General features: G+C 38.3%; 1 protein-coding gene across 1 annotated transcript in view; it reads left to right on the plus strand.

Annotated features, from left to right (window-relative positions):
* The first annotated feature begins 1,194 nt into the window (after positions 1–1,194).
* The window catches only part of TENM1 (teneurin transmembrane protein 1), a 792,472-nt gene continuing 768,847 nt past the window's right edge, over positions 1,195–24,819 (plus strand). The window contains exons 1-2 of the mRNA XM_044235713.1: positions 1,195–1,446; positions 17,653–17,719. The gene's annotated coding sequence lies outside the window, so the exon portion shown is untranslated. The remainder of the gene's footprint in view (positions 1,447–17,652; positions 17,720–24,819) is intronic.

Below are 24,819 nucleotides of genomic sequence, written 5' to 3' on the forward strand. Positions count from 1 at the left end.
AGAGGACTTTGTCAGTGCTGAGCTGACGCGCCGCCAGGAGGCTGCGGGTGGCCGGCCTTGGTGCGCTGGGGTCACACTGTCAGCTGGTGGCAGTCAGCGGTGCTCTCACACAGACGGACGCGAGAGAGCTTGCGGATCACTTGCGCACGACACTCACGGGCTTGGCTTTTCTGGAAGGCGGGGGAGAGGGGAAAAGGAGGAGCCCAAACAATTTCTCTCGCTTGCTCGCTTTTTTTTTCTTTTATCTTTTCTTTTCTTTCTTCTTCTTCTTCTCCCCTCCCCCCAAAGTTATACTGGCAAAAGACTTCACATTCTTTCTATCAGTCCTGAGGCTTCACACAGCGCCGCGGGGATCACGCTCCTTTGTGTGTGTGTGTGTGTGTGTGTGTGGTGTGCACGCGCATTTGTGTATGTCACGACTGTGAAACACTGTCCCAGGCTTATCTTGGGGATGACAAACGCTCCTCAGAAACCCCTACCTCACCTAACCCTCGAGGGTTAAAAAAAAAAAAAAGAAAAAATCTAGTCATGAGAGTCCCCTGGCCAGGAACTTATTGTGGTACAAAATCTGAATTTAGTTGATCCATATTTCTTTCCTGTGTTCCCATCTCCAGCTTTCTCCTTCCTTCTCTCCATCCTCTGACACCCTGATCTTTCTCACCTCCACTTCCTTTCCTCTGCCGGTTACCTGCTCCCTCAGTCCTCCTCCTCCTCCAGCTCCTCCTCCCTCCCTCATCTCAGCTGCGGCTAAAACCTGGAGTCTTGGGGAAAAGGGGAAAAAAAAAATCCTCGGCTGTAGAGCTGTCAAACCGGGCATGCTCAGTAGACAGGGCAGGTTTTTTGGTCTCGAGTAGCGGAGAAACATTTTTTGCACCACCGCTACCAGCCTTAGAGCGCGGCGGCGGTGGCCACGGCAACATCAGCACAGCCATCAGCCGTGCAGACGCCCCGCACCCGGGAGCGCGGCGGGCTCCGGCTTAGCCCGGAGTTCACCTCCGAGTGCCCCGGGGGCTGAGCTCACCCCTTCTGCTCGCACACACACGCACACTGTCTCTTTCACGGACACACACACGCGTATACACACACACACTCTCTCTCTCTCTCTCACACACACACACACACACACACACACACACACACACACGACCCCGGGCGCAAGCACCCTCCTGGCAGGGATCGTCCGCTGGCGCGGCAATAGCCAGGTTCGGTCCCTGCCCCCGGCGGCCGCCGGCTGGGAGCACCGCCGTCGCCAGCCAGAGGAGAGCGATGCGGGGGCCCAAGCGGCAGCTCGAACAGTAATGTGGATTTACAGTCGTTTCCCGCAGGAACCGGCTGAGACGCCTGAAGTCCCAGGCACCGGCTGCGCCCGGCGGGGCTGAGCACCTGGCGAGGGGGCGGAGGACCGCACCTGGGGACGCCACCGAAACTTGCGCCTGGACTAGGTAGGTGCGTTTCTCCCGGCCCTCATCTCCTTCCCTCTGGCTCGAGGCCCCCACCCCCACCTCCCACTCCAAGGACTCGGGCGAACTTCGCCCCGAGGCTGCAGGCGAAGGATGGCGGCACCGGGTTGTGAACCATGGGCTGTGTCCGCGCTGGGAGTCCTGCCCGAGGTAGCAGAACCTTAGCTCCTTCTTCTCTGGGTCTCCGCCTAGCCCGGGGCTCTGGACCACCCGGGAGAGGTGGGAGGTCGGCCTTGTTCGCAGTTCAAGCTTCCAATGGGCCCTGGGGGCGCTGCTTTCGGGGGCTTGCTGGGCTTTACAGGCGACACTTTTGCCAACCAACTCCTTTGGTTGTAAAAGGGGGGCCCTCGCCTTGGCTCTTGCGCAGAGCCGGGGCGCTCTAACAAGTGGACCTGGACGCTGGGAAAGGGGGGGCTCGGTCCGAGAAGAGACAAGGGCGCCTCTCCTCAGGCATCCCTCCCACCTGGAGCGTTCGCTCGGGGCTCGACCACTTGGGTCCCGCTCGTGCTCTCTCGGAGAGAAGATGCCTAGGGGCTAGGACGCACTTTAGTACCTGTTTGCTTCTGAATTTCTCTTTGAACCTTAACGCGGGGGAGCCCAGATTCGGGGCAGGGGGAACTCTAGAACCCCCTTCTAACCTACACCGTTTGGGGCCCCACCCGGTGCGTCCTCCCTATACCTCAATCTTTGTCAAAAGAGACAGTCATTACGCAGTAGTCGGTGTTCGGGGAGCCGTCGGTTTTGGCTTTAACCACGCGCTCAGCTGCGCGGGTTTGTGTGTGGGTTTTTTGCATTACATCCCGGGAATCTAGTAGCGGCCCGTACAACTGCGGAGCGCCAAGTACCCTCTAGGCATGCCTGGAGAAATGTAACCTCACTTCCTTCCACTCCACAACCGGCAGATTGACAATTCAGTTTTAGGATGCTTTTCCTAGAGGTGGTGAAGGGAGACTGTTAGCGCGACTTAGTGAGTGGATGTGTTTGCAGTCAGGAGTGTATTTAAACATTTCAGCAAACCCAGTGCAGCCAGTTGTTTACAATTGCAGAGACAGACGATCTCCCTCCACTAGTAGATGTTGTCTCGACATCTATTTCGCCACCAGGAGAGTAGGGGCGGGGGCGAGGGCTGGTTTGCAGCTCCCGCTTACTGTCGGCAGCTTCGGGTTAGCAGATCTGCATCACTGCTATTGGCGATATGCTAATAGGTATAGAAAAACTCCACATTTTCAATATGAAGCAGCTGGTCAGGAGTCGCCTCAACTTTCCCGGTTTTTTTTCGCCCTGGAATGTTGATGCCGAGGTGTGTTTCGGGTGGCCCAAAGAAATACGAAAAGAAGTTACTGGTGCTATGGAAGGGCAATTAGTAGCCATTCAGTTTTAGAAACCAAAAGGAAACGAAATACCCCAGTGGACTCTAATAGGTACTGTTTGATTAACATTTAGTTGATCGCGTTTGTGGTGAGGGTCACAGACAGCTTCCTTGAATTTTAGATTGTTGTTCTATGATTACAACTAACAAACCAGGTACACTATACTGTGAGAACCAGCCCCTACTCTTAACCTGTTCGGGGAAGACATTGCAGATGTCTGCTCTATTATTATCTTTTGGCTAAAATATCCTGGTTTATCTTCTTAGTCCAAAGACTTTCAATTTGGAGTATAGGGTACTTAAGTGCTGCCAAGAAAGAGTACAGTCTAAGAAGGAAAGGCATTTTATTATTATTATTATTATTATTAAAAGTAGAGCCACAGCTTTACATTATGCTCCATGATTACCCAGTATTTGCTTATTTGCTAAACACCCCCTCTTTGCTTTTCACATCTGCAATGTGGGGGAAATGAATTTTTATAAGACATAGTATGCCTCTTAAAGTAAATAACTGGAAAAGCAGAATCTTAGTTTTGCCATTTTGGTCGAAGTTTATAAGACTTTTCGGGGTGATGTATTAACTTATTTACTATTGCAAAGTTGGTTTGTTTTTGAAGGTAGTTCAAAGCTTTCAAATATACTCAAGTAATGTTGGAACATTTTAATGACAATAAAAGTCACAAGATACATTTGAAGAGAGGTTCAGGTAATTTCCAAAATGAATCCATGCTTTAAATGTTAGTTGAAAGTGCTCAGATTGTCCCCCAGAATATTTTTGATAAACAGGTGTTTCTGGAAAACAACTCTACAAAGAGATTTTGACATTTGCATAATAAAACGAATAGAGTCTAGTCCCCAGAACAAAGCCAGACACAGTAGAAAAATGAATATTTTTAATACATGAATTAGTATTTGCCATTAGTTCTAGGTCCCAGTTATGAACATAATATGTAATGAGGCTGAAGGAAAGAAGGCTTTGTAGAATCATTGTGCTGTAAGGGTGATTAAGCAAGACTCCAAATATTCAAACATTTAGGAGTGTTAAAAAGTAAAATCAGATTATATGTAATTATGGTCTCATTCAAAGGCCTAGTTCAACGTCCGTCCGAGTACGAATACCCTAGAAGTCTCATTGTTTCAATTCAGCTATCGTATGTGTAAATAACACTGACATAATCATAGTTTCCTTTATAGTCATTGTACCTTTCTGAAGCCTTTAATACAAAGACTCTCGCTGAAGCAGAACAGCTCAGTATAAGTTTATTCTGTACAATAATACTTTAAATGATCAAACTGCAAAATATTCTTTTGGCACATTGCTTCTGAACATTTTCCATGTCAATCTTAAAAACTTAGAAGTGGTAAGAAGGTTCAGTACTAATTAACATAACAAATTTTTTTTCTAGTCTGTTAGAGATAGCCGTTAGAATCCATGTAATTTTTGCTTGAATCTTGCTTTTCCCAAATCTTCATCAGTTTCAGTTTTTAGTTACTAAGTGCTTAGTATAGATTATGACTAATAAATCCCCTAAGGTTTCCTAAACTATTTATTTATTTATTTACCCACTTACTGACTGACCTGAGGTCAATAGAAGACCAGTGCTTAGCATACTCATCATTTTTTTAATAAAAATAAATCTTTTATAGTACTCACCTATTTTTTGTTCCCCTTGCTCTCTCTCTTGCTCTCTCTCTCTCACACACACCCACCCACACACGCTATCTCTGAAGAATGCCATGCATCATACATAAAACATGTATAATAATTTTATTAAAATTCTATATTTTTAAAAAATTCCAGTCAGTTTACCCTCAAAAGTAGAAATCCATGCACACTTAAAAAGAAAAGAAGCTTCCCTTCATTTACCATTTGGAACAAAGGTTTGAGCTGGATTACTAGCACAACTACAGGTAAATTAAATGATGAATATTGTAAAAAGGAGTATTTAGCAATTCTGATCAACAGTATATATCCATAGCTGGGAATGTAGGTGCTGATTATAAAAAATTAAGAAGAATCAAATTTCAGAACTGTTTCCATATACAATAAGTGCTTTAAATCATCTGCAGGTTCTGTGTATTAGGTTAAATCACTGTATTGAAGGTAGATTACTATTATTTTTCTTTCCCATGAAAGGTAAAACATTCTGAATCCTGGGTTAATACGTTATTTCTCTTTCTTTCTGTTATCCTGGCTTAATATATTATTTCTATTTCTTTCTGTTATCCATTAATTTGTTTTAGAACTGAGGAAAGTAAATACCAAATAAATATCACCAGCTAGAACTGTGCTTAGTTTGACCAGGTGAATGCTAGAAAAGGGTTCACACAGCTTTTGATTATTCCAGTAACCTTGATAGTCCAACCATAGGTGTCTCTTCAGTATGTGATACTCTGTTATGACAATTATATAATGTATAAAGATTTTGTAGATTGCTAGATGCATGGAGGTACAATTTAACAAGACCAAAAAAACTGCGTACATTTGGAACCCATGAAAAGTAAGGCTGAGGAAATTGGAATTTGATAGCATAAACTGAAAATTATTGTATAATAATATTTATATCACTTGGACTGCTAACATTTTTGTGTCCAATCAAAGCAAACTAGTTTTAATTGGAGATAGTAAATATTTTTACAGTTGATGTTAGATCCCTAATATTTAAAAAATAATAATTTAGAGTTTGATAAATAAAGCCTGTTAAATTTTTATGTAACTTTAGGACTCATTTCTAGACCTGGAAGTATAATCTTGGATAATTTACAATTTTTAAAAAAATCCGACTTTTACTTCCTGTCCAAGCCTCCACTTTAGGTAAACAATAGCATATGGTGAAACATGCGTATATGCCAACTAACCACTACCTCTTGGATGATGTTTTCAATGTGATGTAATGATTCTGAAATATTGGGTTTTCCGTTTCCACCCTACTCTAACTGTATGAGTGGAGAAGTTAAGTTGAAAATGGAAATAGGAAAATGTGTTAAATACTCTCTTTTTATATTGGTAGATCACCCCCAGTGAAGGTCTTACTCTGAGCCCTCATACCTGTGTTTTTGTAGGTATGTGCCAAGATTAGTATTTTTTTTTTTTCTGGGTGCTTATGACAGGTTTCTATGGCGCTGTCTCAAATATGTGAGTGAAAAGTTCCGTCAACCATCTAGCTGTTTGGGGTGATGCAAACAAACATCTGGTTGGTTGAGAGAATTTTTTACTTAGTCTCTGGATGTTTGGAGTCACTTAACAGGCTGATGAATCTTAATATCCATGCCCAAAACAGAAAGCAAAAATAAAATTAAATACTTTAAAATAATGTAGAGTACCTTATACACTCTCGGATTACTATAAAATACATAATGACTTGTGTGCCATCCTAAATCTATAGCCTTCTATGAAATGTGTAAGATGTTGCTTGTATCCCTTAGCAATTACAAAACAGAAACACACTGGCCTTTTCAACAAGCCAGGAAATTAAAAACTTTAGCTTCAGTTCTCTCTCCCCCCTACGCCCCCACTACTGATTCATCAGTTTAAAGAAATCAACTTAAAGAGTTTGATATGTTAGCTTCTTAAAATTTTCTGCACCTCATTTTCCACCGATTCTTCCACTGCCATGGAAACTAGACGGGACAGACAGCTGGGAGTCACTAATTCAGGATGGGAACCTGCTTGTTAATTTAATTTCATGCCAGCCTGTTGGTCCCTGAAAGTAACCGTAAAAGGCTGGGGGAATTGAATTTGCGAGCAATAAATGATTACGCAGAACAAAAATCAGTGCCATCTTTGTCATTTTCCTGAAGATCTTACCGCTTACCCTCTTTGTCCCCTACTCAAGCAGTTCCTTCAAAATAATCACAGAAATAGAGTCTTGATTTGTGCATTCCTGTTGGTATTTATGTGTGCTGCAGAGCATTTTAATTCTATGAGGACATTTACAGCTGCAAAATAGTTTCATAATAGCTATTATATTGAAAAATATGTTCTTTCAAATAATGATTTTGTAGACTTTGAAGAAACCTAGTTAGTGATCATAGTAAAGTTAAATATAAATGATGCTTGAATATTCCAGTAGGACTGGTTATTTTTCCTTTCCAAATATAAAAACTATTTTATTAAAATATCTATGCCCCACTTGTTTTTTTTATTACAGAGACCAAATGGATTTGAAAACATTTATTTGAAATCTGTAAAACACTCATTTTACCCGTCACCATAAAGCATACTGATTGTTTTAATTTTAATTGACTAAGTTGTCACTTGATAAGTAGTCAACAATGAGGAAATTGCCTTTTAATGTTTCTCATATTCTGTTGTAACATTTTTGTGGCTGATTATGACTTACAAAATTGAATTTTGGAATCACAAACTCTAATATGAGCTGAATTGCAATCCATGTTAAGCCTTTTGCAATATTATCAGCTATGGGTCCTGATAAACTAATATTTTTTCCTGTGAATTTATGGCTATAAAAAAATTTCTATATTATGGCTAAGAAAGAGTGATTCCCCAGAAGGATTTTCGTGGTGAGAAAAGAAGGAAAATCTATATTTATACATCACTAGAATAAGTGACCAGAATTTCAAAATATAAATATCCTAGGCAGAATTATTAATGATAGAATAAGGTAATGATTTAAAAATAGAAAAAAATAAGAAAATTAGTATTTACATTTTTATATTTTAGGGAATATTGGTGATATTGGTATTCATTTGTGGGATATTGAATTGCATATATTTTGTTCAGTGGTTTATTTTTGTTACATAAGCCATATTGGTGTGATATGAAAATATCTGAGTAAAACGTGAAAAATGCAATCATCATCATTGAATATGTAGATTTCCTAGTATCTCTCTGTGTTCTTCTTCTGTATCATGTCCATTTCTTCTGGCCTTTTAGCAGCTGCTTGGCATTTGGATGTACAATAGCAGTCAGTCATCTAAATGGTTCTAAATATCTGATCAATGAAAATTAGTTATTCATCCAAGTAATGTTCTGCTGTTAACACCTCAGTTTCCCTTTTGAAATTACTGTATATTTACTTTTCAGTTGTTTTCCAATTTAAATGTAAGGTTTTGTGAATATTCGGGATGCTGATGTAGTTGTATATCTAAAACTTGCAGTAGAATCCCTATATGGTTATATCAAAGGAAATCCATTTTCATTTTAATGTTTGGAATTGCAGCTTAATGTTTTTAGCTGTCTGTTTGAATGAGAATTTTTAAAGCAGCCAAAATAAAAGCACATTGCGTACTTCGGGGAAAATCTGATCATTAGCTAAGGTCAAGAAGAAAATTTCCCAGTTGCATGGTTTTGCCTAATTGGTGGATTCTAAGTGGTTATATTACTTCTCATGCCTCTGTCTGGTTTAGACACCTGTCAAACAGAAGATGCCAGAATAGATGGTCAATTGGCTTATTAGATATTATAATCTCTGTGTCCCAGCTGTATATAGGCATTTTAAGAAAACTCTTCTGTTGTTCAGAGAAATTAGAAAAAGATACTGCAGATGGCCTATCTCAATGATCCAGGTTTTTTCAGGTACATTTAAAATTAAATGCCCTAAGAGATGATTAATTCAGGGAAGTTATTGATAATGAACTCATCTTATGCTACACATCCTTTGCACCTATGATGATGCCTTATTAAAGGTGTCTCAATCTTGCTAATTACCACCTGTGTTTAAATATAGAGGTGCATAAATACACTACAACCACAGGGTGACTGGAAGCCTTCTAAATCTGCAGTGTTCCTAGCTAACTCAGTTCCTATCAACATAATGTTTCTGATCAACGTTTTGAATTTATACTCTTTGCATTACCTCCCTTTAGCATTAATGATTTTCTTTTTTTAAAGCTGCTCTTCTTAATTGCAAGCATTTGAATGATATTGATGTGTGTGATCTCTTGCTCTATTAACTAGCCCCAAAATATGTTTGTATTTATATGTGAGGGGATGGGATTTTTTTGCCAAAGGAATATTTATTAAACCGTATATGTACATTTTTGACATGGATTTCACAAGCATCATTCACAAATACATCACTTATTTGCTTACTCTATGCTTGAAATGAATATATCTTTGTGATTGTGACTGGTTATATGTTTAGAACTTTAAACAATGTAGGAAAACATTGACATCATTGCTATGCAAGTCAAATAAGAAATTCCTTTTGGAAATACTGTATTAATTTCACTAATGAGATCTAGTGACTTCTAAGGGAAAAGGCTGTGCGGTTGATTGGCCAATTGATACCTATAGCTTAGATTTGAGAAATCTAAGTGCCTTGAAATAACAATAAAGTCACTCTCATTTCCTCCTCCTTCTCTTTCTCTTTTCTTTCTTTCTCTTTCTTTCTTTCTAAGAATTGAGGTAGTGCATAGGTTTATGAAAAAGGAAGCTCTGAGACACTAAGTTTTTTGCAGCAATTAATCTTTTTATTCTTTTTCTAAATCTGACCATTTCTTTATGTGTATCCTAGAGAATTCTAAGTGTAATGTGAAATATTATTCTTTGTATTGTTTTTGGCTCATACATTTTTTCAATGATCCTGGGTAAAAACTAAAATAATACACTAATTTCCTGGGTTGTTATTCTTTATTACAGATGTACTCTGTGCACATATCCATACGTTGTTGGTGCGTTTGTGATTTATCTTTCATGTTTAGTGTAATAAAATGTCAACACTTAGGTGTGACACCATTTATTTTTGGTTTCAAACCTCCGAAGTGTTAACACAAGGGTGCTACATTTTTTTCATTGTTTTGTTCTTTTCCCGTATTTGAGATACTGCCTTGATGAAACATTGGACAACTTGAGAAAGTGAGGTAATTTTAATGTAAACAATGAGAATTCAGTGCAATGGAAATATTTTAAGGGCATTTCAACACAGAATAGAGAAAATTTCAGCAATATATTTCTGTAAAACATGGAATAAAACATGTTTAAGAAATGTGTAAAACAGGAATAGATGTAATGAGAGAACACTGGTCCCAGATATTTAGCAAAATACTTGAGACTTCTTTGTTGTTGAAAAGGCAGAAAAAGAATCAACATTACAGAGACTTCTAGGGCAATGTGTATTGAAGTCTCAAGTCTTTTCTACGGAAGACTCTCTAGGTCTTATGGACTGCCCTCTTCTTTTCCTGAAGATTTCAGTATTACGTGGGTTAGATTATACATCATAAAACAATCTTCATGAAGAAAAAACTTTGTCTTTTCATTTCTTCATTCACCAAAACTTTTTAAAAAGCCTCTGTTTACCCAGTGATAGAAGGACACTTTAAAAACTTAGATTCTAATGGAGGAGATAAACCTATATGCATATTGTTATCTTGTAACCAATGCTCTAGAAGAGGAATAATTAGAATGTTTTGGAAGCTCAAAGGTAGATATAGTTTTGTAAAGGATGTGTCATTTGAATTGGCTTAGTCAAGAGAAATATGGGGAACCACATTTCATATGGGAAAAGACTGTGAAAGGGCACAAGGCTAAATTAGCAAGGGAAAACACCTACCCAGGGTAGTAGAGTTTCATTTTTTTTCCTATCCAGATGGGGAAATGGAGGTCAGGGTTAATGTCTTATTTTATATCTATGTGCCTGACACACAGAAGATGCTTAGTATATATTTGTGGAGTGAATGAATGTATTAAGATTTTCCTGTATGGAGAGTTATACTGGAGAATGGTAGTTTTTCTGCCATTTATCCAAACTCATGCAGTGTAGTATGTTGTAGCAGAGTCTATGGAATTCGATGAAAGGTTTTAAAGTGGGGCAAGGTCACCAGCTTTGGTTTTTAGAAAGATTGTAGGAAGAATGGTTTGAAGTGGATTAAGAGTAGTAGCATTGAGAGATTGAGAGACTCTGTTGCAACTGTGAGCAGTTATGAGGATAAGAACCAAGACAGTGACAGTATAGATGGGCAGTGGAGAATTTGAGAGCCTCTTATAAGGTAGCTTTAGTGGAATTTGGGAAATGAAAACATTTAGAGGGTGAGAGAGAGGGAGGAGTGACTTAGCGACTTTGACTTGGAAAATTAGGTAATGCCATTAAGCAATTTGGGAACATAGAAGAAAAAGTTTTGGTGAGGTTAATGAGGTCAGGTTTGTATTTATTTAATGTAAGACACCATCTAGACATCCAGTTGGAGATGGTTTGTAACAGAAGGAAAATGATCTGAAGATGAAGTCTGGAGGTAGATACTTGTGTGTCATTGGTCAGTGTAGTAGTCGAAATCATAGGAATAGGAGGGGGAGTTCTATAAACCTAGGGAGGGTTTATAGAGTAAGAAGAGAAGCAAGGGTCAAATCTTAAGAAACACCCAATTTAAGAGGTTGATGAAATAAGAGAAGCCTTCAGGGAAGTCACATTAAGGTCAGAGAGGTAAGAGGCAAACCAGAAAATAGTGAAATAGAAGCTAAGGGAAGAAAGGATTTTATAAATGCCATCTAGACAAACCATGAAAAGATTATTCACACAAGGAAATAAAAACGGCCAATAAATGTGAAAAAAGCTCAAACTTCAATAATAAAAATAAATGCAAATTAGAAACAAATACAAAGGTGGGTTTTTTTGTTGTTGTTAGTTTTGTAAGGTAATGCAAAGTGTGCTTGCTCAAGTACTACACCTTAGAGTCCTTGATTCATCTTTTTTCACACCTGACATCCAATCAATTAACAAATGTTGTTGACTATACCTTCAGATTATATCCTGTCTGAATCATTTTATCTTCCTTCATCACTAACACCTTAGACCAAACCACCATCATCTCTCACCTAGGATACTGAAATAGCCTCCTAATTGTACCCCTACATACATTTTTGCCCCTCCGTAGTTTTTCACATAGCAGCCAGGGTGACCCTTTTATTTATTGTTTTAAAAGATTTTATTTATTTATTTGAGAGTGTGAGAGCGAGCATGGGGGTTATGGCGGGGAGGGGAGGGAGAAGTAGACTCCCTGCTGAGCAGGGAGCTCAGAGCCTGGTAACTTGATAGAGGGCTCCATCACAAGGTGCTGGGATCATGACCTGAGCCCAAGGCAGATGCTTAACCCACTGAGCCACCCAGGTGCACCCAAGGTGATCCTTTTAAAACATAAATAAGACCTTCTGATTTTCCTTCTCTTTTCCCTCCAATAGCTGCCTTCTTCTCAAACTTAAAATAAAATTTAAAAAATAATTTAAACATCTTTGCCATGGTCTACAAGACCCTACATGATTTGGTCTCTATTGGGCCTCACATCTTACTATTTTCCCTACCAAAACTTGGTCATAACATTCTAGCTACACTTCCCCAACATGCCATGCTTTTTTATTTCTCAGGGCCTTTGCACTTGCCATTTCCAGTACCTGAAATGAATTTTCTCCAAGATTTCTATAAGCTTACTTTCCTGCTTCATTCAGCTCTTTGATCAAATATTTTTTAATCATAGAGACCTTCTTTGGCCATCTTATGTAATGAGTCCTGTCATGATTCTTCATTTTCTATGCCTTTATATGCTTCTATTTTTCCTCATATTTCTCGTTACTACCTGGTATCCCACTGTACTTTTGTTTGTTTATAATTTATCAAATCTACTAGCATATTAGCTCTATGAGGGCATGGATTTTTATGTCTGTTTTCTTCACTACTGTATTCGTATCACCTAGCACAGTGCCTGGTACATGGTAGGTATTTAATAAGTAGTGGTTGAGTAAATGCATGAATATAAGGACATGATGAAATGTTTGTTGGTCTATATTTGGCAGTTTGAAGGAAAAGCCTCAAAAATGCTCATATCCATTTGACCCAATAATTCTACTTCTGAGAATTTGTCCTAAAGAAATAATGCAAAGCACAGAAAAAGCTTTATTTGCAAAGATTTTCACCATAAATTATTTGTAATAGTGGAAAAAAATGAAGGAACCTAAGTGTTCAACAAGGGAATTGCTAAGTGATTTATGGTATATCGAGACAATGTAATATTTTATGGCCATTAAAGATGATGTTTGCAAATATTTTATGATAAAAGGAAAATGTTTATGTTATGCTATCAAGTGTTAGAAGAGGATACAAAATTATATTTACCCACTATGTAAGAAAGGAAAAAAAAAGACTGGAAAACCATGCACAATAGTGCTAAAAGTGATTATGTCTCCTTGAGGGAGGTGGCTATTAGGTGATTTTTTTTTCCTTTATATCTTCTCTATTTCCCAGATTTTCTACAGCAAGTCTGTATGACTTTTATTGCAGAAAAATCCATTTACAGCCTATCTGGGTGGCCAGTCGGTTAAGCGTCTGCCTTCAGCACAGATCATGATCCCAGGGTCCTGGAATCGAGCCCCACATATGGGTTCCTGCTCCTGGGGTGTCTGCTTCCCCCTCTACCTGCTTCTCCCCCTGATTATGATTTCTCTGACAAATAAATAAATAAAATCTTCCTTTTATAACATTTATTTTATTTTTTTAATTTTATTTTTTCAGTGTTCCAAGATTCATTGTTTATGTACCACACCCAGTGCTCCGTGCAATACATTCCCTCCATAATACCCACCACCAGGCTCTCCCAGCCCCTCATCCCCCTTCCCCTCCAAAATCCTCAGTTTGATTCTCCGAGTTCACCGTCTCTCATGGTTCCTCTCCCCCTCTGATTTCCCACAACTCACTTAATAAAATCTTTTTAAAAAGAAAAATAAATTTACAAAACAAAGAGGAAACAAAAAACACAAAAATAAATATTGCACCTTAAAAGTGAGGTTTAGGGGCGCCTGGGTGGCTCAGTGGGTTAAGCCTCTGTCTTCAGCTCAGGTCATGATCCCAGGGTCCTGGGATCCAGCCCCACATCCGGCTCTCTGCTCAGCGGGGAGCCTGCTTCCTCCTCTCTCTCTCTGCCTGCTTGTGATCTTTCTCTCTCTGTCAAGTGAATAAAATTTAAAAAAAAAGTGAGGTTTAGGTAGTAAATAACAAAGAGGATAAACCTGGTTTCCTTGAGAGGTGGTGCTAGAGGGAGAGGAATATTCCAGCTGTAACTGGGGCCAACTGTTCTCTGGCTGCTTCATTCTGAAGAGATCTACCGACAAGGAAAGTAATTGAGATCTACTGATCCAATCTAGTCTTTAGTCGTTGGAGAACCAAGGAATGTTGAGTTTTTCCTGTCAGGATTTGAACAGGATGTTCAAGGGAGATTAGGCAAGTTAAGACTTCATATTGCTGTGGAGAGCACTAGCAATTTGCTTCATGTAAAACAGGAGTGATTACTCACTATATTTCTTCATGTCATGTAGTAAAAACAATTAAGTGAAGTTAGACTATAGATTGCTTGGCTATTCAGCCACAGTCCCCTCTAATGGAAGAGAAGAAAAATAGCATTGACAAGTTTTGGCAGGTCTCATCATTAGAAATGCCCATATTGCCAGAACAAAAAGAAGCTGCAGCCAATAATGTAAACCAAGAAGTTCTCTAGGCCCCAAGGAAGAAAGTGACAATACAGAGTGTTGCAGCATTAATTGTCTGAGAGTACTGATCATTGTAATGGGGAAACTGTCTCTGCTATTAACACAATTATTTTCTACAAGGTCTTGGGTAAACGTCCCATTAGAAAAATGATAGGGCTTTTGAAGTATGTGTAGCAAAATGTAAAGATATACTCATTAGTAAAATAAAGTGTGACCTATATGCAGCCCAAAGTCCCTTGAAAACAGAAAGTGTTAATAAGTTGTTATAGTTATAATTAGTATATAATTGAATAATTATTGAAAACAAGTAAAAAATGGCCCATTTCCTAAACAAATAGGAGTTAACACTTTTTAAGTGCATCTGAGAAAGATATCTATCCATACACACATGTATGCATATTTTAATAAATGTGTGTTCATATATATAGATGTATTTTTTGAACCAGACTCTTAGACAGTTCTTTTATTCATTTACCTTCAATTTATGCATTTCATCTCCACAGCCAATATCAGATGATGGTTTCATTTTAAGAGGCTGAGAACTGAAGAATGTAGAATATTATTCTCTATGTAGGACCAAACAAGAGGCAGTGGCACTAATTAAAGTGTGGGTTAGATGAACTCTTAATGAGCTGTTCAGATCTGACTTTAGGACTTTGCTTGCAGGCTCTAGCCTATTTTCAAAACCAATAGTCAATAGTGTGACATGCATTTCTAACATTTGTGGCTCCTGCTGTTTTTGCCTCTGGTGTGCATTATTTGGTTGTGTTCAGTGATGGTCCTGTCAAACGTTCTTACTTTTTTTTTTTTTTCCTAAAGGGTAGCTGGCCCACATGCAGTATTAAGACAGTTAGCAGTTTCTTTTTTGGAATGAATTCTTGAGTGAAATAAAGAGGTGAAAGGTGAGGGAAGTGGTACATGTTTGAACTGGTAAGTGATGGCAAATGACTTGGGGTATCTTATATAGATCTATGTATGAACTGGCCTTCTCTAGTCATAAATGAGAAGGATATCTTCTTGAAGGCTCCAGTTTGAAGGCAGTTGAGAAGTGAGCAGAGAAGAGCTAAATCATTTCAAAGCCCTCTTGCTTCCCAGTCCTCTGTGTATCTCAGTGAGGCAAAATGCTCCATATAGGACAGTTTATTTATTTATTTAGATTTTATTTATTTATTTGACAGAGAGAGATATGGTTAGAGAGGAACACAAGTGGGGGAAATGTGAGAGGGAGAAGCAGATTTCCTGCAGAGAATGCAACCCAGATGGGGGGTTCAGTCCCAAGACCCTGGAACAATGACCCCAGCTGAAGGCAGACATTTAGTGACTGAGCCACCCAGGCATAGGACAGTTTATTTTTTAAAGCATTTTTTGCTAACCTCCTTGCAGAATCACCCTGATGGGTATGAAGCCAATTTCTACAGACTTGCTCTCGTATATGTGGCAAAAGAGCCAGAAATACTTTTTTGTAGTCTAGATCTAAGTACTTTCTGAAATGTCTTCTCTTGAAAGATTCTAACTTAATGCTGTTATGGAACCACATGAACACTTGAGCAGAACTATGTCTTTTTTGAACAACACTAACAGTGATGAAAAATGTACATCAGGCAGTTAGATTGCAACTAATCAAGAGCACTACTTCAGTCTATTAGGAATGATTTGTATATAGTATATTGGATATGGTGATCATTAGTATTAATATAATACTCTATTATTATCATTAGAAGCTCACATAGATGATCTTTGTCAAAGGTGACAATAATGCTATTGACCTACATTTTTAAAAAAATTCCATTTAGATATTCTGTCACGATTTACTGTACAGAAATTTTTAAATTGTTTGCCCTTATTATTGAGATTTTGCCTCAATATAAAAAGAATAGGTTTGGGGAATACTTGATTGATAAATTGGGGCCATAAGGTTAATTGAGTGTCAATCATAAAATATTGGAATACTAAAGTTAAAAGTTTTTGTTTTCCTTTTTCTTTTGTGTTAATTCACCACACTGCCTTTTCTAAAATGGATTTTTGAAACCTTTTTAAATTTGTTTCATTTTCTAAAATTTATATTCCAATTAGTTAACATGCAATGTAATATTAGTTTCTGGTATACAGTATAGTGATTTAACACTTCCATACAACACCTAGTGCTCATCATGACAAGTGCCCTCCTTCATCCCCACTCCCTATATCTCCCATCTCCCTACCCACCTAAAATGGGTTTTTGGAGAATTTAAAGCATAGCTTTTTATGTATGAGTCATATGTGTTTGTTATAGAAAAATTAGAAAATACGGACACAGAAAGACAAAAATCATATATATTTTACATACATATATGTCTGTTTTTCAAAAGATTTTATTTATTTATTTAACAGAGAGATTGAGAGAGAGAGAGAACACAAGCAAGGGGAGTGGGAGAGGGAGAAGCAATCTTCCTGCTGAGCAGAGAGCGCAATGTGGGATTCTATACCAGAACCCTGGGATTGTGACCTGAGCTGAAAGCAGACGCCCAACAACTGAGCCACCCAGGCGCCCACATATATGTCTTTTTTAAAGCCAGACTCATGTAATTACTTTATAATGTGCTTTTTAAAAATTTATCAATATATTGTTAATACTTCTGTGTCAATAAAATATGTATACACACAGACACATGTGTGTAGATGTAGAGAGAGAGACATGTATCTCTCAAGTTGGGTGAAATGGTAGGGATTATTATAAGACATATTTCCTGCCCTATTGCCCAGTACCAAGTGTAGCCCATTGAAACATATAGTTAATTTCATAACTGTCATGAAGAAAGTTACGTGGGACATTGGAAAAATGACTGAGCTGAAAGTGAAGGGACTTGGATTCTAATCCTTGCTCTGCCACTAACCACAAATGTGACCCTGTGCAAGCCATTTTACCTCTCAGTCTGTCTCTTCAGGGTTGTTTTGAGGATTAAATGAAATGTGTATATGAATGTTTTTGGTAAACTATAAAGGACTATTTTAGCATAAGAAATTTAAATTACTATAAAATATTTATATTGGTGAAAACTCCTTGAAATTGTGGGCATTTCATCTCAAAATGAGTGGTATATTGAACAATAATTGAATACTGTTAAGCTGGGACAGTCTTTGTGGGTGAGAATTCCATAGACCTTTAGGTATACTCATTGTTAATTAAAAAATTCTTCATTAGCAACATAATATGATTGAAGTTTCAAGCAGACCTTTTAGGAGACTGACCCCATTATTCTTTGTGAATTGCAAAATGAAGTCTTTCATTCACAACCCCCATGCCTCCTCCCACCCCAGCCTCTAGAGTGTCTCTTCCTTTCCCTCATAGAAGGATTGCTTTGGAACTGCTTGTACATATGTTTGAAGGATAATTTGGCCTAATTTGTTTACAGGAATTACAAGGGTGACCTTTATTCAGCTGTCTCCTTTTTGATTCCCGTAACTTCTGGATCTATCAAGGTATGTGCATTCTACACTGAAATTTACTTGGGGGAATTGAACACTTTGTTGCATACTGTGAAAGGAATGGAATGTTTCACTGCTATAATCAGTTTTATTCATTGAGTGTCTTGTAGATGAAATGCATTATTTTAAACCCTTAAAATGGCCATGGTGTAGATAAGTTTGTGTCTGTGCTCCAAAACTGTTAAGAGAGTCTTTGCAAAATCTAATATGCAAACTACCCTACATATTTGAATGAAACTGTGACCTTTTCTATATACAGCTGCTAAAACTAAGAGACTCCTTCACTAATGGGTGTATCTGCAGAGTACAAGGACCAGTAGTGGCAAATGAGGATGTTTGGAAACTATTTAGTAGTTCTTGTTGACTGCAAATAAGCATGGCATTTCTCCATATCAATGGAAAAAAGTTTCATTCAGAGAATTTTACAGACAAAATAAATATTTGTCTCCTGAAATGTATGTTTTAATTTTTTAGGAAATTCTCAAGTAAAATATCTGTATTGACATGGTATTACATTCATTCAGTCACCCTTACGCCCTTCTTTTCATCCATCCCTCTACCAGTCTATATGCACAATTAATATTTATTGTGCAACTACTGGGCAAAAATTATTGTGCCTTTTATTTTTGTAAATGTACCAAAGTAGATGGAATTCATCTGGAATAGTGAGAAAGGAATTGCTTCTCTATTCAGTACTCTGGTAGAGGGAATATGCAAGAAAATGTAGCAAGGTGGGGAGACATTCGGTTAATCAAAATCTAAACTTACCTGAAAGACTTCCCTCATTGACTTTCATTCTTACTAAAAATACTGGTCAAAAAAAAAAAATTGGTCAGGGCGCCTTGGTGGCTCAGTGGATTAAAGCCTCTGCCTTCAGCTCCGGTCATGATCCCGTGATCCCGGGGTCCTGGGATGGAGCCCCACATTGGGCTCTCTGCTCAATGGGGAGCCTGCTTCCCCCTCTCTCTGTCTGCCTGCCTCTCTGCCTACTTGTGATCTCTCTCAAATACACAAATAAAATATTTTTTTAAAAAAGAAAAGATTATTTTTAAAAATTGGTCAATATTCGGTACTTAGTAAGAAATAGAGAATATTAGTTTTTTCCTTTGGTACCTATATTTGGTAGTACTACACATTATTCAAATATGATTCTCATCCCAACTTATAAAGAAGTCAAAAGGATGATCTGAATTTTTGATAAGTTTTTGGAATCACTTGATACTTTAAAGTATGTAAAACAATGAGATTACATAAATAATGAAACCCTTAAAATCTTGGAATTTGCATTGTCAATTGAAAATATAGTACAAATATGTTAAGTTTTTTTTTAATTGGGTTCCAGTTAATTGAGATTAGTCTGTAATGGGAATTTTAAATGGATTTGTCAGTTTTAACAATGCATGTAGTTCCATTTGCTATTCTTCTTGAGGTACTGCCTTTAGGGAATACTATTGCTGGAAAGTTTTGATCGCTATAGGAAAAAAAGTATCAGAAAATAAAATGACAGAATAAAAAAGAAATTCACCAAGGAAGGAAGTCAAGATTTTTGTCTTTTGTATCATTTGTGAAAATAAGGCTCTTAATTTGGGAATTGTGAGTCTGCCAGTGTGTAATATTAACTGAAAGGTATTTTTTCATACTTAAGAAGGCTTAAGTATGTGAAAAATGATAGTCTTCTTAATCTTATGTGAATGAATAGATCAGAATGGAGGAAAAATGCCTAAAAGGCCAAAAGAATGCACATTTATGAAAATAATTGGCACTAAATATTTAAAAGGTTCAGAGAGCAGCTAGTTTTCCTCCCTTAGAGAGACAACATGGTATATTAGAAAAGCTTTTGCCTGTTAATCAGAAAATCTGGGCTCTGCTCCCAGTCTTATACTGCTGATATGGTCCTCCTCAGGTCACTTTTCCACTTTGAGCCTTGGTTTTCTCATATCTATAATAAAAACTTTGGATAGCTCTAACTTTCTTACTCCTCAGTCTATGAATTTTGGAAAGTTAAGGACTCCTCAAGTGTGCAAAATGGAATCAAGGCCATAAAACTGGAATACATATATCAGTTGTTAAAAAGATTTCTGCTTATTTGTGTTTTAGTGCATTGGTAATAGACATTTATTTATGTTTTATGTTAAAGTAATCGTGTTTCCTGGAGCACCTGGGTGGCTCAGTAGGTTAAGCCTCTGCCTTTAGCTCGGGTCATGACCCCAGGGTCATGGGATCGAGCCTGCATTGGGCTCTCTGCTCAGCGGGGAGCCTGCTTCTCCCCCACTCTCTCTGCCTGCCTCTCTGCCTACTTGTGATCTCTGTCTGTCAAATAAATAAATAAAATCTTTAAAAAAAGTAATTGTGTTTCCTAACACCACTGCCCCCCACCACATACATACCAGTATTGGCATTATAATAAATAGAGTCAAGTAGAAATTTAGTTAGTAGTCTTATTTTTTCCTCTTTGATAAAAATGCTTAACTTTGGAATGCTGATGTGCTGCTCCTCATTAAGTCTCTTGAAATTCAGCAAAACTCTATGTTTTCTCCCTCTTGCAAGGTGGTCATTCAAGGTCAAGCATCTCTCTGTAACTTGGACTAGCCAAGTGCATAACCCGATGGGTTCAGACTCCAGTGCTTTCAGTCTGGCATCCTTCATGAGCACTGAGTTCATATTAAAGGATTTAAAATATATTCTTCTTCATCTACATATCACAGCAATAACAACCTAGGCATAGGACAGTGCCTGGGAGCAAATAACCACTTGGAGTTAATGATCTGAGGGGCAGCTGAAGGACCATTGACTCTTCTTAGTCAGTCCTTCATCCCTATAAAATGCCTAATCCTGAGATGGCAAGACTTCAGTAATTTTTCTGTCTCACATCAGATGGAGTAGTGGCCATAAATAATAGCATTTAATACATAATAATGAGATGTTTTAATGCAATAAAATATCAACAATTCTAGTACCATACAGAGATGGCTATTGTGATCAAACCAAGAGGAGTGGAAAATGAAGTTCATGAATCATAATATTTTAGAAGTGACTTTCCCTTTATTGATTTGAAATGAAATATAAGAATTCATATGGTTTAGGGGAGCAGTTCCCTTTTCTTTTTTGCTTATTCTACTGATGAATGATCCATATTAGAAATAATTTTAAAAATGCCTCTGACATCTATTTCAAATAGATTTTTAAAATAGTGTATGTTCAGCTTCCCCCTCCCTTTTTGGCACTAGATTCAACTTTCAAGATATGCATAGCTTTGAACTAAGTAACAAATATAATTCTACAATTTTTTTTCCCAGAAGAAACATTTTTCACTTATTTATTACTGTGACAAACAAAAATTCCTATAGTGTGCCAGGCATGGTAAGGGCCATGGTCCCCAACCACAGGCTCATGGTAGAGAGGTGAGGCCTGACTTATATACAGAGAAATAAAATAATTGTTATAGGTGGGGAATGCATATGAATTTACTTGCTCATGCTATTCATATTATATATTTTAATTACAAATATTCACATATCAGAACCTACTCAGTAGGGTAATGAGATATATAATCTCAAATAGCTTCCGACTCAAAAAGTCTTTAGGAAACACTGGTCATGGTAGGCAGAATGGCCTCCCAAAGATGTCCATGTCCTAATCCCTGGAACCTGTGAATCTGTTGCATCACATGACAAAGAGGAATTAAGATTGCAGATAGAGGGGCGCCTGGGTGGCTCAGTGGGTTAAGCCGCTGCCTTCAGCTCAGGTCATGATCTCAGGGTCCTGGGATCGAGTCCCACATCGGGCTCTCTGCTCAGCGGGGAGCCTGCTTCCCTGTCTCTCTCTGCCTGCCTCTCCACCTACTTGTGATTTCTCTCTGTCAAACAAATAAATAAAATCTTTAAAAAAAAAAAAAAGATTGCAGATAGAATTAAGGTTGCTATTCAGTTGACCCTAAGATAGGAAGATTATCCTGGTTCACTGGTTGGACTCATTTTAATCATAAGGGGCCTCAAAAGTGCAAGAGGGAGGCAGAAGTGAGAACCAGAGAGATTGCAGCTTGAGAAGAGCTCAGAGGCATTGCTCGCTTTGAAGACAGCGGCCATGAGCCAAGGAATGGGGGTGGCCTCTCTCGAAGCTGGAAAGGGTAATGAAAAGGATTATCCCCACAACCTGTAGAAAGGAACGCAGCCCTGCCAACACCTGTACTGTAGTCCATCAAGACTCATTTCAGATTTCTAACTTCCAGAACCGTAAGATAAATCTGGATTATTTTATGCCACCGAGACTGTGGTAGTTCATTATAGTGGCAACAGAGAAGTAGTACACTGGGGTTTACCCAGTACAGAAAATCTGCAGCAGAGTCTCTAGTAGCAGTCATGATTGCTGAAAGGCATGGTTTATTCTGATCTTGGAGCACAGAGATGTTTGTCTATGACCGTTTTTGTTTTTTCTGGATCTGCATTATCGGCCCCAACTTTAGAAGTACAACCATTTATGAGATCCCTAAAATCCTGCTGATTGTGTCAAGAAGAATATAGCCTTCTTTCTCTCTCCTTCTATGGACCATTTAGGTCCCTTGACTTCATCCCCTTGTCCCTCATCCCTCTGTCTTGATGTCTAGGATGCAAGGTTTGTGGATAGGTGAAAAGTAGAAAGTTACCCTTCTTTCATGGGACACCTACAGCAGCAAGAAAGGTATGGGCACTACTATTCTAATAAATTATCCTGATGTGGGTTTTATGACAAGCATAAAATTGGGAATTGAATGCAGTATGAAACAGGAGTCTCGAGCTAGTGGCTTACTATTCAGGATCAGTCTTTAAATATGTTTTATTTGCAACCCAGAGCTCTTCTTTTCCTCTCTTCCTCCCCTCCCCTTCCTTTTTTTAAGTTTACACCTTGAGTGTACCCTGTTCCGTTCCATACTGTCTGCCACCCCCTTTTGTCTTATTCCTTGCTTACCTAACTCGTGTGTTATGAGCCTGGGCCCTGTGCTATATATATAGAGGTTAAGTGCATATGCTTTGGGGTTTAAGTAGATAAGGTGATCCAATTCTGCCACATATTTGCTATACAACTTGGGCAAGTAGATTAAATATAATCTTTCCAAACCTTAGTCTCATCTTTAAAATGGGGATTATAACACTTATCATGATGAGCACTACATTATGTATAGAATTGTTGTATCATTATATTGTATACCTGAAACTAATATACCATTATATACTAAATATACTTAAAATAAAAGGAGGATAATAATTATACCTCATACTTCCTAAACTTGTGAAGTTTAAGATGGCACTTTACACAGTGATTGCATATAACATAGATCAGCTATTACTCTCACTGCTGTTATTGCCACTGTAGGAGCACAGAGAAAAGTTAATCAATTGGATCTAGCAGAGGGATGAGAAGCAGACATCTGAAAAGTCTTCATGTAGAAGGTGGTGCTAGTAATACTGGAGTCATCCTAAAAGTGTGGATTGATAGGAGATAGGGAACAGAAATTTGGTATTATCTGGTGAACAAATGGCAAGGATGGGCAGATGTTCTAAGCAAAAGAAGCAGTGAAACAGAAGCATTCAATAGTCCTTAGAGAAGCTGCATTCTTTCTATATAGGTAAAGGTGATGTGGAAGGTAAGCATGAGAGAAGATGAGGCTGGAGAGGTAGCCTGGAGATAGATAAAGATGGAATTCTGTGTCTTAAGGAGCATCTCCTTTCTCTTGTTGGCCAATGGTTTTGTAAAGCTACTTGTGAAATTTGAAGTTTGGTCTACTACCCACTGAGCCTCTGTATTGCATGAGAGCAACTCTGGAAACAAATTAACTTCAGAACACAGTTTAAAAACCATTTCTATAGGCATAGAGGAACTAGGGAAGGATACTAATATTCACATTTGTGATATGGAGGGTTCACTTTGGTGATAGTATAAAGGATGGCTTGGAGGATGCAATATTGAAGGCCAGGGAACCAATTAAGAGACTGTTGCCATAGGCCAGATGAGATGATGAGGGCCAGGTGGCAGTTGACAGTAGGAATGATGATTAAGAGATGGATTTGAACAATGATTCTCAAACTTGAATGTACATCAGAATCACTTGGAGGGCCTGTTAAGTTGCAAATTGCTAGACCCTTTCCCCCAGTTTATGTTTCAGTGCATCTAGGGTGGGGCCCAGAAATTAGCATCTCTTTTTTTTTCAAGATTTTATTTATTTATTGAGAGATAGAGCATGAGCAGAAGGAGGAGCAGAGAGAGAGGGAGAGAGAATCCCAGGCAGACTCCTCTCTGAGCTCAGAGCCTGAAGACCTGAGGCTAAATCAAGAGTTGGATCCTTAACTGACTGAGCCTGCCAGGTGCCCCAAGAATTTGCACTTCTTTATTTTTATTTTTATTTTTTAAATTTATTTATTAATTTGAGAGAGAGAGGGAGAACAAGCAGGGGGAGGGCAGAGGGAGAGGGAGTAGCTGGTTCCCCGCTGAGCAGAGAGCCTGATGTGGGGTTTGATCCCAGGATCCTGAGATGCTGATCTGAGCCAAAGGCAGAGGCTTAACCCACTTAACCCAGGTGCTCCTGGTTGCTACATTCTTAAAGGGTTTTTAAAATCCTGTTCCACTTAACTTCTGTGACAGTTTTCATTTCAATGAAAATCTGAGGATTTTTAGAAGGAACCTGATAAGAAGCTACTGGTTACAATCAAGAACATACTTTATATACAGTGTAAAATGTGCCATCTGAAGTTTCTTGCCTGTTTCAGGAGGAATTCTTTTAAGACTCAGATATTTTTAAGATGATAGCATTTCATCCTCATTTCTTTAAGTAGATAAAGTTACACTGTCTTGGGCTCATCTCTCTCCCACCCATCTCCTTTACTCTGATAACTAACTTTCTGCATCAATAATTACTGCATTTTGTTTTTGAAACTAGTAAAGACAAGTTCCGCTAATACCAAGTAGCTTCAAGTATCTTCAGATTCATGTCCTATACTTCAGTTTGTAGATCTAAAAGGTATATAATATGTCTCATAAGAATATGATTCTTTTTTAAAAAAAGATTTTATTTATTTATTTGACAGAGATCACAAAAAGGCAGAGAGGCAGGCAGAGAGAGA

This window comes from Neovison vison, chromosome X (genome assembly GCF_020171115.1).
Source record: "Neovison vison isolate M4711 chromosome X, ASM_NN_V1, whole genome shotgun sequence".
Taxonomy (NCBI): domain Eukaryota; kingdom Metazoa; phylum Chordata; class Mammalia; order Carnivora; family Mustelidae; genus Neogale; species Neogale vison.